Source organism: Larus michahellis, chromosome 1, assembly GCF_964199755.1.
Source record: "Larus michahellis chromosome 1, bLarMic1.1, whole genome shotgun sequence".
NCBI classification, from domain to species: Eukaryota; Metazoa; Chordata; class Aves; order Charadriiformes; family Laridae; genus Larus; species Larus michahellis.
The window spans coordinates 90,950,970-90,965,204 of NC_133896.1; positions in this window are offsets into that span (position 1 = coordinate 90,950,970).

Below are 14,235 nucleotides of genomic sequence, written 5' to 3' on the forward strand. Positions count from 1 at the left end.
AAAAACATCATCAAGGTCATGGGGGGATGTCTGCAAAGCAGTAGACGAAATATCAAAATGAAGAAAGGAGACATCCTTCTTCTTGTGCAGAAGCTGGAAGCTACATGGGAGAAATAAAGAAAAAACACAAAAAGCTTCTAGTTTCTAATCTTCTTTACCTAAAGGCTTGTCCTGATATTCTTGCATCTTGAATCAACAGAAATGTACCTTCATTCTTACTTCTGCTGTAGTGGTAAAGGATTCTGTTCAGGCTGCCTGGACCTAGGCAGAATCAGTAGATAAGGGAGAAAAGTGTGTAAAACAATAGGTCTGAGTAATCTCTGAAACTCTGATTTATTTAGAGGTTACTTACACCTACCAAACCAGGATTCACATCCAAACTTCTGTAAACTCATGATATATCCTATCCTAAAAAAATGTAAATCGCCACACAGAAAAAATAATGCTTCAAGACAAACTTGAGGAATTGTATCCTAAAATGTAAGATTCAGTGAATTGTCCAGTTCTAGGAGGAAGTGTCAAGTTAAACTGTCATAATGGGAAAAATTTATTACTTGCTACATCAAGAGGTTAGAGTGTAACATCAGGCAGATGTTATGTGCAAAATGTGAGGGTTTTTAAAAAATATCAATAATGTATCTCTCCTAACATTCTTGAGGGGAGGAAGCAACTCCACTTAAAGTTGAGAAAGATATTTAATAAACAAACACAATCTCTATTTTCCTGGGCTGTTCTCCCAAGCAGAGAATACTTTCTACTGTCTGTCCAAGGAGTAAAAGCCCTAGAAGACTGGTATCAGCAGGACAAGGAGGAGTGACACGTTCCCCCCTCTTCTGGGCATCAGTGCTACTGCCACCCAGCAGCTCTAAGGTACAAGAAGTGAATAACAGTCAGACAGCAGGTTGAGTAGAGAGTTCTCAACTAGCCATTAGGGCAACAGCTGCAGCAGCCAGGGCAGTTCAAACAACTGCAAACCAGTATCTCAGGTGGACCACCCACATTGTTGTGGTGGGTTTATTACAGCTCTCATCATAGCTTCAGATTGCAGTAAATCTGACTCAATAGTTTTCCTTTACCCACTTGCATGGATATAAAGTCTTAATACTGCAAGAGTGTTTTCTTGTAATTCATGATAGAGGTCATTTTCAAAGGTAATAGAATACAGAGATGAAAGATGGATGAAATATGTAATAATATTGCATGGACCAAAGTCTCTTTGGCAAATCATGGCCATATCTCTTCAGCATTGCTGGACGTTCAGTCTAGCAGGAGGCTGTAAACAATCTTTCAAAAACTAAGGACCTGATAAGGCCTAGTAGTTAAGGGAAGGATTCTAAGCGTGTACAGTTTTGGTGTATGTGGTTGCCTGCATACCTGATTCCTGCTTTTAGCTCTTTGTATCCCTTTCCACAGTTCCCAAATCATACTGTGACTCTGGCTCCTATTCCTCATTCTCAAGGCCTACCTTTCGATCCTGACATTGTTATAGCTCTACTTGTTCCTTGTTCCAGACTCCTACTGCAAATAGGGTCTTTATCCTGGCTGCCAGTGATGCCCTTTCCTGGTGTGTGTCTTGACTTCTCTCGTTTCTGACTTGGCCTGATTCTGACTGACCTGATTCCTGGAATCTCTTGATTCCAGCCTGGCCTTACCTAATGAATATGACAGCTGATGTCAAAATCCCCTTACATAAAATTTCCCTCCTATGTCCATAGGCCACGAGTATCAATGCAAGCATGAAGAAATACAAAGCATGACCTGGCCAAATGCGTTCCTCACACCACGGTGTCTAACAGCACAAAATTATGAGCAGACTAGCAATGATAGGAAGATGCTGGTTCTGTGCAGTTCAGTCACCTCATGGTTCTAGGGAATCCATATTCAGTCAATATCGATATTGTATATGGCACAATTAGGATGTGCTGGCCTTCATAGAGCTATAGAAACTGTGTAAGCAAGCCAATATGTGGAAATACTTCAGCACCAACCAAGGAATTTCTATTTTCACACACCTGCTAAAAATACAAGGGAACAAGAAAGCTACTTTTGCCACTGGGGGTTGTGATCTCGTCAGAGACACTACTCTACACTTTTTTATAGTGCATTGCTATTCTCTTAGGTCAGCCTACAAAACCAACAAACAAACTACCAAAACCCTCCCCAGGATAAATCTGAATAGCTGAATATGGATGAACTGACTTTTGGTGGCCCTGGAACTTAACTTAGCCTTTTCCAGCAACATCCCTGAAAAGGAAATATTATTGGAGAAAAATTATATAAAAAGACTACAGAAAATTTTTCTACTTAGTCTCCAGTTTTCTCTTCATCCCAGCCACCTCCTCAGTTACTTCTTTCTTTCAAACATAAATCAAAAAGACTATTACCTGGACTATTAAAAAAGTAATTTCAGTGCTAACGTAGGGACAGACATAATTTGCACAGTACATGGCATGGATTCCTTTCCTTCTGAATGGCCCTGACCCTTACATTCCATGTTCTCACAAAACTCCTGTTAACCTTCCTGGAAATTTTGAGTGCTGAAGGTATGTAGGATTGAATCCAATGTGCTTATCTGGTGACAAATCAGGATAGGAGCGCATGTTCTTTTTTCTCTTTCTCTGTTTTTATCTTACAATTTCTTTAGAAGGGAGAAAATTGCAAGAGCTGGGCGATATTTTAAATTTACTACAAAGATATAAGTGTAATCCTAGTCTTTCACAAAATCCATGAGAATGTGAACTATGATTAGCAGCAAACGGAGAAGATAAAAGGCATTGTAAAAGTAAGGAAGCCTGTTGAACCTAAAGGAGAAACAATATTAGCTGCACAAGGTAGAAATCCCCCATTTTTACCTTCTGAAGAGATTTTAAAGGTTTCTGTTAAGCACAGAAAAGTATGTAATAAATGGTATCAGGAAAACTTGCACGAAGTGGCTTCTGAAGAGAAAGGAAGGAAAGGGAAGTCAACTTATTTATTATGATGAATTGAAATTCTCTTCTATGTTTGCCTTCCAAATGTGCCCCCAAATCCATGTTAAGCATCTGTTAGGCAAATAAAGTAGCATAACTATATGCCTAACACATCTTCAGAGCGTTGTACAGCCACTGAGTAGCCAGGTTGCCTCAGGTAGCCTATAGCCAACCCAAGTTGTCTATGTCACAGATAAGTATTGCCCCAACCTTTCTGTTTGGACAAATTTCAGCACAAAGATTTGCCTGTTTTACTGTCTTAGGGACATCATCAGGGCCATAAGCTGCCAAGGCATTACAGAAGCTCTTCTCCTTCCACTGCATATTTCTCCCTGTCTTGTTCTGTATGTTCTTTCTGAATAACATATATGCTCAAACCTTAAAAATAAAACGACATTTTCTATTTTTCGCTCCAGTTCACAAAAATCTTTCACCTTATCTCTTATAAGAATTTGCTTTTAAAAAATTCACACTCAGAAATCACAAGAGAAATTCTGTCGTTTCAGCAACGGCAAAAACAAATGCATGAATTCCATACCCAAGTTTAGGCTACCATCTTAAGAGCAAGAGTGGAAGTGCAGCCTACAACCAGACTTCAGTCTTTCAACATCAATCCTGTACATTTCTGGTTGTGCTACAATTCTTTGTCTGAAATCACAACATGTAATAAAAGCTCTAAAGATGTAAGTTGTGAGAGAAAAGAATGAGAGAAGCAGAAGTACAGAACAAAGCAATGAAAAATAACATTTCTTGAGTACAGACAGAACACAGAACAGAAAGTCAAGAACTCATCAGGTCAGCAGTAAGCAGTGATGTAGTTTCTCCAGGTGTATAATGGATAATTTTCCATCTGAGAAGGTTGTAATAGTGACTAGCCAACAACTGCTTGATGTATCAGAGATATGTTAGGGAATCCTGTTGGACTGTGCTATTTCCAGTCAGTCAAGTTATAGTATCTTGTGTTGCATAGGAAAACAAAGTTGTGGATGATTGTAAGCAAATGCACATTATTATCTAGTTTCATATCACACAACTGAGTGGTGATATATATCAAAATCCAAAACTAAGCAACAAAGGAAAATAACTAGATACTCCAGAAGAAGTGTACTAGTAGTGTGTTATCTCCATCAGTCTTGAGAAACTCTTATCTTCACAAGATATCATCTACTGTGCAAACAGGAATTACTTAACCACCAGTAAATCACAGATAACTCAGAAATAGAAGTAACTTAAAAATGCATTATAAACTATATCAGGGCATAGGTGTCCTTTAAGGATGCACTATATATTATGCAAGTAATTCTGATGTGTAATTCTGTGAATCCGTCTCCTGGTCTGAAGGAGGGCAAAAGGCTGAAGGCAAGCTTGTTTTAGGTAAAACATTTACTGAATTATCTTAATTAATAGTGTGTGTTTGTTGTGTGTGAACATGTGTGTGCATTAAGCCTGGTTAAGTAGAGTGGATCTCCCCTTCTTTATTTGGAGTAGCAGAAGCAAGGCCAAACACTTGTGATGGAGAATGGCAGCAGAGGCACACATTCCTTTGAAATATGCATTCCCAAGGTCCTGGTCAGTTTGAGGAGGGATCAGCAATAGTTCCATTGGCTGTTACAGAAGATCGTGGTGCAGCAGCTCAAAAATCACTAGACTTCATAAAACATTTGCAGCAGACTTTGTAGCATTTCCAGGAAAAGGCAAAAGAGACAAAGCAAGAACTGAAGACCTCTGGTGGGTGCAGCTGTATTGGCAACTTAAAGGAGAGCTCTCGGTGAAATAGGATCACCAAGAAACTTCCTAATTCATAAGTAACCTTGAATAAGTCAGTCAGTAGGATTCTACCTCACTGGGGAAGGCTGGGTAAGAGTCCTGGATGTTTTCCTAGTGTTGTGATTTGAGCTATTAGATTAAGTCAAAAAGATTTCTGTAGGTGAATTGGGAAGTTTACTGTTGGTTTAGATAAGAGACCAATCCCCCAGCCTCCTGTCAAGGGAGTGTGTCTCAGGGACTCAGGTACTCAAGCAAAGAAGCAGCATATTCCTTTGGAAAAGATGGAATGAGTGAACATGAAACAGATATTCTAGTCCTGCACATAGGGATCTGGCAGTGGGTCCTAAAATAAGAATAGTTACTGTAGAAAGAGCAGCAAAGGACTTGGAACCTCACCTGGACTGTAGACTAACATAAGAATTTTGACAGTAGGATTTGAAATGATCAGATATCGAAATCAAGCCATAAGAATCCTCTCATTTGGATTTCCTCAAAGGAAGTCTGGGATGTTAAGATAGCCGAGGGTGTTACTGGGATTCTCTAAAGCAGCCTGTAACAGTGCAAGAAAGCATTAGCAAAAAAGAGCACTTCACAAATTTTACCTTGTGGTCAGGAGTGCCATAAGAATACCTAAGTCTTTAATTCAGTAATTGTAAAGTTCTGTGTGTGTCTTGGAACTGGCAGACCCTACATTTTTAGTAGAAATTCTCCTTGCTCTAAAAGATACACAAAGGTGTGAAAGTATATAACTGGGATGCATCCATGGAAATGTTAACCCCCAAATCTGTGGCTGGCAATATTTTTGCAGTGTGGAAAAGGGAAAAAGAAGAGAAGGAAAAAAGAAGGCAAAAGGGAAGAAGTTAGTGTGATGGCTGTTTAGTATTCGTGCCTTATAGTGTTGAATTAAGACTGGGTGGAGGGTGCACCGACTTCCAATTTCATAGCTAGCATCATGTTTTAAAGATTCTCAGATACCTCTGAAAAATTAATCTATCTTGAGCTTTTTGAGTCTTAGCCTGTAGTAATTGTACTACTATGTCAGGATAGCAGATAGGAAATCAAACTTAGATTGTGACTAGTTTGTTTGTGTGACAACAGGTGATGCCACTTAATACTTGGAACACACAGCTCTGAGTTATGCTGTTGTCCAAAGCATCATTAGGGAGCTCCTAAATATATGTTTTGGTGGAAGAGGGAGAATTTGGAAGGTAACTACTGAATGACAAGGTTTCAGCTTTTGCTCTGGCTAACATGGGAAATCTGGGCTCTGTTAAATGTTTGTCTTTAAGAACGTTGCTTGCTGCTGGCTTGGTAGAGCCGTTCAACTACACGTAACAGATAACAGAGCATGCTACAAACATCTGTAACCTGTGAAATCCCAGAGCAGAGTCAAAATATTTAACTTCTTTTTGTTGCTCTTTCCCACATTGGTCAGGTCCCCGAGTGTACTAAGAGGCTTTAATAGCCCTGATCAGCCTCACATGGGTTCTCCTCTCACACAGTCATCACCTCAAATCCTGTCCAGCCCCCTAGATTTCCTAGGGATAGTTTGGATGCTTCCGCCTGCCCTGCCCTGCCTTGCCTTGCCTTGCCTTCAAAGTTTGTCAGGGACAGAGAGAATTTCTGCCCCCTTCATCCCCACCTTGCCTCTCAAGTTCACCCAACCTTTAGGGACTTCATAGGCAGCCTGAGCTCCGCTACCCAGCCCCAAGTCTCATGTCTTCTGTCTCTCTGTCCTTGGCACTGTGTCCCCTGAAATAGTCCTATGAAAACCCACAATAATTAGACCTTACTACAAACAGTCATTTCTGACCCCAGATTCCTGTAAGGTGTGAGGACACCTGTTGCTGGGAGGGGACACTACTGTTAGGTTGCTGAGTGCGCTAATGGGCTTGGATGACCCTGACGAGTGTAATCCAGGGCCTTCGCAAACACACACCCACTTATACACATACGCCCTGGCCATGAGCACAGGAGGTCCATTTTTTATGCGTCTTGAGCCTTTAGTTCCTGCCTTGGCTATTTTGTAGAAGGATAAATTTTTAGCTCAGCTACAGCTATGCTTGTGTTTGGTCATAGACTCCCATAATCTGGACCCTGACCTGCTGACTGACTTCTAGCTTCACTTCAAACTTGCCTTGTCAACAAGGACCTACCCAGTGATAAGTGGACCTTGGTTACCATCACTGGATATCATTCTGATCAATGGATTAATTTCCATGCTTGATCTGAGACGTGCCTCATCACCACAAAATTGTCTGACAATCTAGGCTCTTGATTGAACCTGGCTACCATCTCCAGGTCTGCCTACTCACCTTGCTCAAGTAGTCTGGGGCTGTACTCTAGCTGATGAGGCTCTTGTACTGCCTGGTGTGAAGTCATGCTCAGCTTCCTATCCCTTCAGGTGTGTCTAGCCATTGCTGCTTCCTAACATTTACCTCACAATTTAAGAGGTCCTATAAATACCTCTGCACTTACTACTCTTCAAATTGCAGTATCAAAGATTGTCCTAGGGAACATCTTGAACTATTCTGAAAGTTTTGGCAGCAGCAAGAGATCATGGGAAGAGGCCAGATACAACCGGTTGTTCTGCAAAATTAACTTTGTCAACCCATTGTGCCTAGTAGTAGTATTAAAGTAGAAGCAAATACCTCTGCTTATGTGAACTTCTTGCTTTCAGAACAGAAAAGAAATCACAGAAATATGGTAGAGACCACTTATGGTATCTGAAGAGCTGCTTAGAGAATTTTCCTGGTAGAAAAGTGACAAAGGAGTCAGTGGTTTCTTGCATTAACTATTGGAAGGCCTTTAATTAGTTAAGTATGTCAGGGCTTGATCCCAAGCAGATAGAGACTCAGCTCTGAAAAAGAGCTGAGAAGCTAGAAATGTTCTTCTGAAGCAGGTTATCCTAAAGAATGGTATTCATCAAAGGACTTGCCCATAGACTGAGGAAGAATTTCACTGTTAATTCATCTTTGGTTAGCTAACCCAGGGAAAGTTCAGGTTACTGAGTTACTGTGTGAGTAATCTTATTCTTTCTGTGGAGGTATGGTATTACAATAGTTAAGAAAGATACTCAAAGGCTGTAACACTCATTGTCCCGAGCTTCTGGGAAAACGACTGTTATACACCTCATGGAAAATTTTATGGTAGAAACTGGGGAGTGCTGTACGTGCAAAGTGGAACTGATTCAGGGAGAAGGCAGTGAACTAAACTTTAAACGAAATTTTAACAGCAATGAGAAGGAAAATGACAAATCTCCTGTAAAGTGGAACTGATTGTTTTTATTGAATGCATCTATTAAAGTAACTACTAAAACCAAAATAATTTATTTGTAAATTTAGTTACTTATTAGCAATTAGTTATTTTCAGCTTTGTTTTTTACTTGAAAAGTTGGTAGTTGAGATTTTTTTGTTGTTTGGATTTTTGTTTTTCCTCAGATTCTGTTGTTTTCACCCTATCTAATAAAGCAGAATTTTTCTTTTTTGTGCCTGCCATAACACTGTGCTGGATCAGAGAGTTTCATTTCATTATCACTCTTTTGCACTTTTTGTAATATGTTGAGATTTCCTTCACACTCATGTTAGGCTTCACCAGCTAATTAATTTTAAGCCTGATATACCGTGACACCCAAAGAGCTACAAGAGCTGCATTGGTGATTTGTTCCCCCCATCCCTGCTGAGAAGTTGAGAAGAGTTTTAGTCCATAAGAGAAACAGATTTGTCATTACAACCACATAATTACAAACATGATGAATGATCAAAATGAAACATTACCCTCTTTCCCCACCTGAGAATGTTGAATATACCAGAAAGCTGTTCCCTAAAACAAGCTTGCACTGATTAAAAACTGAGTACAGAACAGAATTTTTTCTGAGAAGTCAGGTCTTCAGGTACTGCCTGGGCTGAGCCAAAGTGACAAGCCTGTTGTCTCTGGGGTTTTTTGTTTTTCGCTGCGTTTTTTTGTTTGTTTTGGTTTTGGTTGTTTTTTGGTTGTTTTTTTTTTCAGGAACAGTTGAATTTTTCTGTTATGAAGAGACTCCTGACTGCGTATGTTTGCAGTGACTACTAACTAGATTCTTAAGGGGAAAGAAGTTCCATTGACTTACATAAGTCTGAATAGGACAGACATTTGGAAAACAAACTATTAGAGCAAGCTTTCTATCTTTCTGAGGGTTTCTGACAATAGAACTTGAAATAAAAAGTTACCTTTCCCTTTGCAACTATGATTCATGACATTTTCCAGGCAGAGGCTCATTTATAGCCTCCCTGAAGTCTCTTACTGTCGGTGGCCATGGACCAAACAAATATGTTTAAATCTTCCTTAAACTACATCTTAACCAAGGATTTCTTTCATTTGTTGTTTAGATGATGCAAAATGACACTTTTTCCTTGAGTGAGCAACAAAAATATCACTCCTGCTGCTGAAGGGAGTGTAGGGAATGTGACACAAAGATCACAACTTAATAAAGCACTACAAATTTGATATCATAAAATTGCATTAGGAGATGACTGAGTAGTAACCTCACTTCTCCCTGATTCAGTCCTTATGTCTCAATATGGAGGTGTGGTCACTGTACATCCACTATCACTAAACACAAGCTCAAGGCTTGTGGAATTCAAGGAATTCAACAATTTAATAACAAACATAAATGCATATTTTATTTTAGTTATTCCCAACGGTCTCCATAGTGAGTAGCCTAGTTTTTAATGTACTTATCTATGAAACAGAACAAGAGCAGGGGCAGGGGTGGTATGTATGCTTTGACATTCCTCTGTGCCCTGCGTGTCAAGTAGCAGAGACTGGCTGCCCTCTACCGGATTGATTAAAGTTTGTTTATATTGTTAATGGTATCACAAACACATTCAAAGTACAAAGGGTGCCTTCGATAAATTTGCAGATGACACCCAAGTGTGGGGATTGGTTGCTATGCTGGAGGGCAGGGCTGTCATTCAGAGGCTGCTTGATAAAACGAAGTAACAGGCCAACAGGAAGCTCATGGAGTTCAACAAAGACAAATACCCAATCCTGAGTTTGGGATAGAAAAACCTCTACCTGTCAGTACAGGCTAGGGAAAGATTGGCTGGGGAGCATCTCTGAAGAAACGAGTCTGCAAGTTGAACACAAGCCAGCAGTGTGCCCTTGCAGCAATGAAGGTCAACCACATGCCGGACTGCATTAGCAATACTGTAAGCAGTAAATCAAGAGAAATTATTATTCCCTTCCATTTCAGAGGGGTTACGCTGCATATAAGAGACTGCGTCCAGTGCTGGGCCCCCCTAGTGCAGGAGAGATACTGGCAAACTGGAGCATGTCAAACAGAGGGCCACTAAGATGGACAACACTGTTCGAAGAGATACTGAGGGAGCTGGTTTTGTTCATCATGGAGCTAGCTAAGGGGGTAGGGGGGTGAGAGGGGGAGGGAAGGGGAGGAGAGGGGAAGGCGCAGGTCTAATTGCAGTAACCACCAGGGTCATAGAGAAGGTAGAGTCAGACTGTTCTCAGAGGTACCAAGGACAAAAAGCAACAACTTTCAAACACTGCAGTGAGGATGGTTCAGCAGTGGAATAGGTTATCAAGAGAGGTTGTGAAATCTTAATTCTTTGAGCTTTTCAAAACTCAGTTGAACAAGACTGAGCAAGCTGATCTGATTTTGATGTTGGCACTGCTTTGAGCAAGGAGAGGTTACAGATGTTTTAAAGGCTATGAATCTCTAGAAGTGCTTTTAAGAAATAAAAATTTGACAAGTCTTTAAAATTTTGCTAATTAACATATGAGCTTCCTGTATCTGATCATTACCTGTTCACTGATGTTAGTGCATGCTACAGCTGTACAGTCATCAAAATTACATCACTGTCATCTTCTTCGAGCATTATCCAAAGCAGATACTGGAGGTGAACAACCACCCGATAGATGTGACTGTGTTGTCTTTCAGGGTTCTTTGCGTGAACGAGCTCTATTTGTATTTTCAGCACTGGCTCAATACTGCTTACAAACACACTTCAATCTGTAATATAGTCATGAGTTGTTGTAACTCAATCAACAAATTATACTTAAAAGTAGCAAAGAGCTAAAGCTGCATCTCTTATTTTACTGAAAAATAATTTTTAAAGGCTGACCTTAGGCAACAAAAGAAAATTCACTTTCTAGTATTAACTTTTAAATTATTTTCTGAACTGAAATATATGAGGTTTGGAGCATTTGAATTTTGCTAAAATAAACTTGCAAGATTTCAATTTGTGGGGAAAAAAGAAGAATTTCCTTTCATAAAACCTGGAAAACAACTGTCTTCCCAAGATGTACCCTCTACAAATAATAATTTAACCTTGACCTATTTGGAATATATATACGCACCAAGGGTACAACCACACTGTAGACACCATGGTATCTCTGTGTATGAGCTAAAGGGTTTTGGATGAGAACCTACACCAAGAAGCCACAGCAACTCAGAATTCAGTGTAAACAGATACTACTGCCACCAACCAACCTAGCTAATGTAAAGCTAGCTTGAGGATCTCACCACTACAGACTGCAGGGTAAACCTGCTTCAACAAAAACTCTTTTAGCTTTCACTGCACACGGGAGTCCCCTGTGAACCATTCTGCTTCTTAGTCTGGTTTCCCTTGAAACATGCATGATCTTTGCATTTATAGTTACAAAGAAGCAACCACTCATCTGCTCCTAGTGATTTTAGAGTCAAGTTGCTGGAGGTTCAATTGTTCTCCAAAAAAATAAAATGGTAGCATCACATTTTTTGGGAAGACACCTCTTGAGATACCCGGTGTAACCTCCCACTTAGAGTGAGACCTCCACAAACACTAAATCAGTTCAGGTGAAGCTCTTAAGTAGATGATTTCCCATTAATACGTCAGAGTAACCAGCATTAGGGCCCAAGTCTTTGCCCATCTTCTGATTTTAAGCCTTTAAGATCAGAGGTCACATCTCTAGAACTGCTGTAAGAACACTGTATCTGGGTGACCTTCATCCAAACCCTGGGGAAAAGACCACAAAGTATTTTTCCACCTGAACATCCCCTGTGCACCCACGGCATTTTTCCATAATTTGCCCTTTGGAGTCACCAAGTTTACTGAAAAAGAAATGCTAACTGAATACAATTATTCCATTTGGCTCCTCCTGCATGTGGGATCGCCAAGGAAAATTGTTATGTATGTAGTCTTCTCTGCTTCTTAAGTTCCTTCTGAAGTCAACTATAAATATTGACTCCCAATCTATTCTCACGTGATGCAAACTTTATTTGAAAACTGATTACTTCTATTACAGACCAGATCATCAGTTTAGTGTTCTGGTTCCAGTCTTTAAAAAGTGTAATATCACCTCTTGTGCTTTTCTTCTTTAGGCTATGTAGCATTTTTAATCTTTCCTCGTTTGGAAATTTCCTTTTCATGACAGTTTGAGACATCTTCATTTCCACCATCTGGTAACAAAACCCTGATACCTGTTCTTTCTCGATAATAACGTAATCAGAACTTGGAGTATGGGAAGCTTGTACATATAATCAATATGCTAATGCTTATAAAACCTGTAGGAATTATTTTGCCAGTTCATTTCCACAGTTCATAAAACACTGCTGATTTGCAGACCCATGAGTGTTCTGCAGCTCTGCAGCTCTTTCATGGACAATTTCAGGTCCATAACATTTTTTTGTTAAAAGTGCGTTTGAAAAGTATACATTATTGGCAAGAAGTTGAGTAATTGTTACTGATTATTTTAAAAAAAATAACTGGAAGCAACAATACTGACAATATAAACTGTATTACTAAACTTCTTATCTGAACTGGTGGTTCCTTCAACTACTGCAGCTATGTCTGAAACTACCTATACTGATTTCTTTGCCATGGTATCATGAACACGAACTCTTAGCTGCATTTTTAGTTCACACACTGCCACAGAGTGAGTATTTCATACAGATATCTTGGTGATGACTCTATGAATTAGAGCAGTAGTTGAGCTACTGTTGCTTTATTTGCATTACCTGTGGGAGATATATTTTTAATAATAAGTAGAGAAATGATAATCTGATAATAAATTATAATATAATTTAACACTAAGTAATCTAAATGGTCAGCATTTTTCCACAGCTATCTACCCTAGGGGAGGGATATACATTGAAAGCTTATCCAAATGAACAAATTATTTGAAAAAAACAAGAGTAACTTACTGTACGGCTAATAAAAGGTCATTTTGCAATTTTAAGAATACTTCTCACTACCAGGAAGTAAATATAATTTCTACCATTTTATCTTTTGCATCAGTTCTTTAATATTACCTGTGATTACCTTTAATATTACTCTGTGTATTATTATCCTTTCTTATGAAACTATATGAAATATTTTTTATATTAAAAGCATGTTGATTATGTTAAGTAGAAATAGCAAATATTCCAGGCCATGAATAGAAAGTAATGAGAAGAAAACCCTAAGAAAATGCCTTTTAACTATGTCATTTGACATCAAAAGAAGATCAGAAGTCAGCCACATGAGTTTCTAAACATAAGGCATTTGAACTTCCCCACCTTTGGGGTTCATCTTCACAAAAACATTTGTAAATCTGCTATCTTTGGAAAGAAGGAGGAACAAGAACAAAAAAAATCTTCAAAACAACTTTTGCTATTTGTTTCCTAGGGCTAAACTGCAAGACACTCACAAAAAACCTCAATATATAGCCGAGCTCAGGTGCTGCAGTGGTGGGCATGGTTGACATTGCAAAACATACAGATCAGATTACAGGTTGGGCATCGCATTATGAAGACTGCTATGGGAAGAATGTACATTCTGGTGACTTCTGCCCTCTGTTACAATTCTGAGAAAGCATGACAGTATTATGGCACTAGGGAGTACTTCTGCCACAACTACACTTTCAGAGCACATTCACTTGCCTTATAAACAGGACGTGTCATTTGTAGTCCCATTTTGGAAGGAATATCTGTAAAAGAGAGGGCCCCAGCTTTAAAAGAGTTTTATCCAATAGATAAAGAGAAGGTCAAGCACATTACAGAAGATGTAGATAATGCAAAGCATCTAAGATCATATCTTTGAAGCTGCAGCCATAACTCGTCCAGTCTGTCTGCAACACAACCCTCTCAGTCTAAATGCTTCACAGTGGGACACAAATACTTCTTTCTCCCTCTCCAGACAACTCTGTTTGCACAATTTAAATAATTTACCAAGAAATGCCATCAAAACATTCAATTTTGGGTTAACTGGCTTTTCTTCAGCAAACTGAAAGCAAAAAAAAAAGGCACTCTAAAACTTCTAGAGTACAGTATTGTGTAACTACCTACATCAGACACCTTGAAGACTATTTGTAATACTCCCACTTAGCTAGTACATACGCAGATACTACTTAAGCAAAATCTTGCCTTCAAATGAAGACATTGCTATTTTGCAACTGACTTTTCAAAATCAGAATACAGTTATATTTAAAGGGGCAGTGCAATATCATACATCTGCCTATTCCATTACAGCAAGTCAGTATTGCA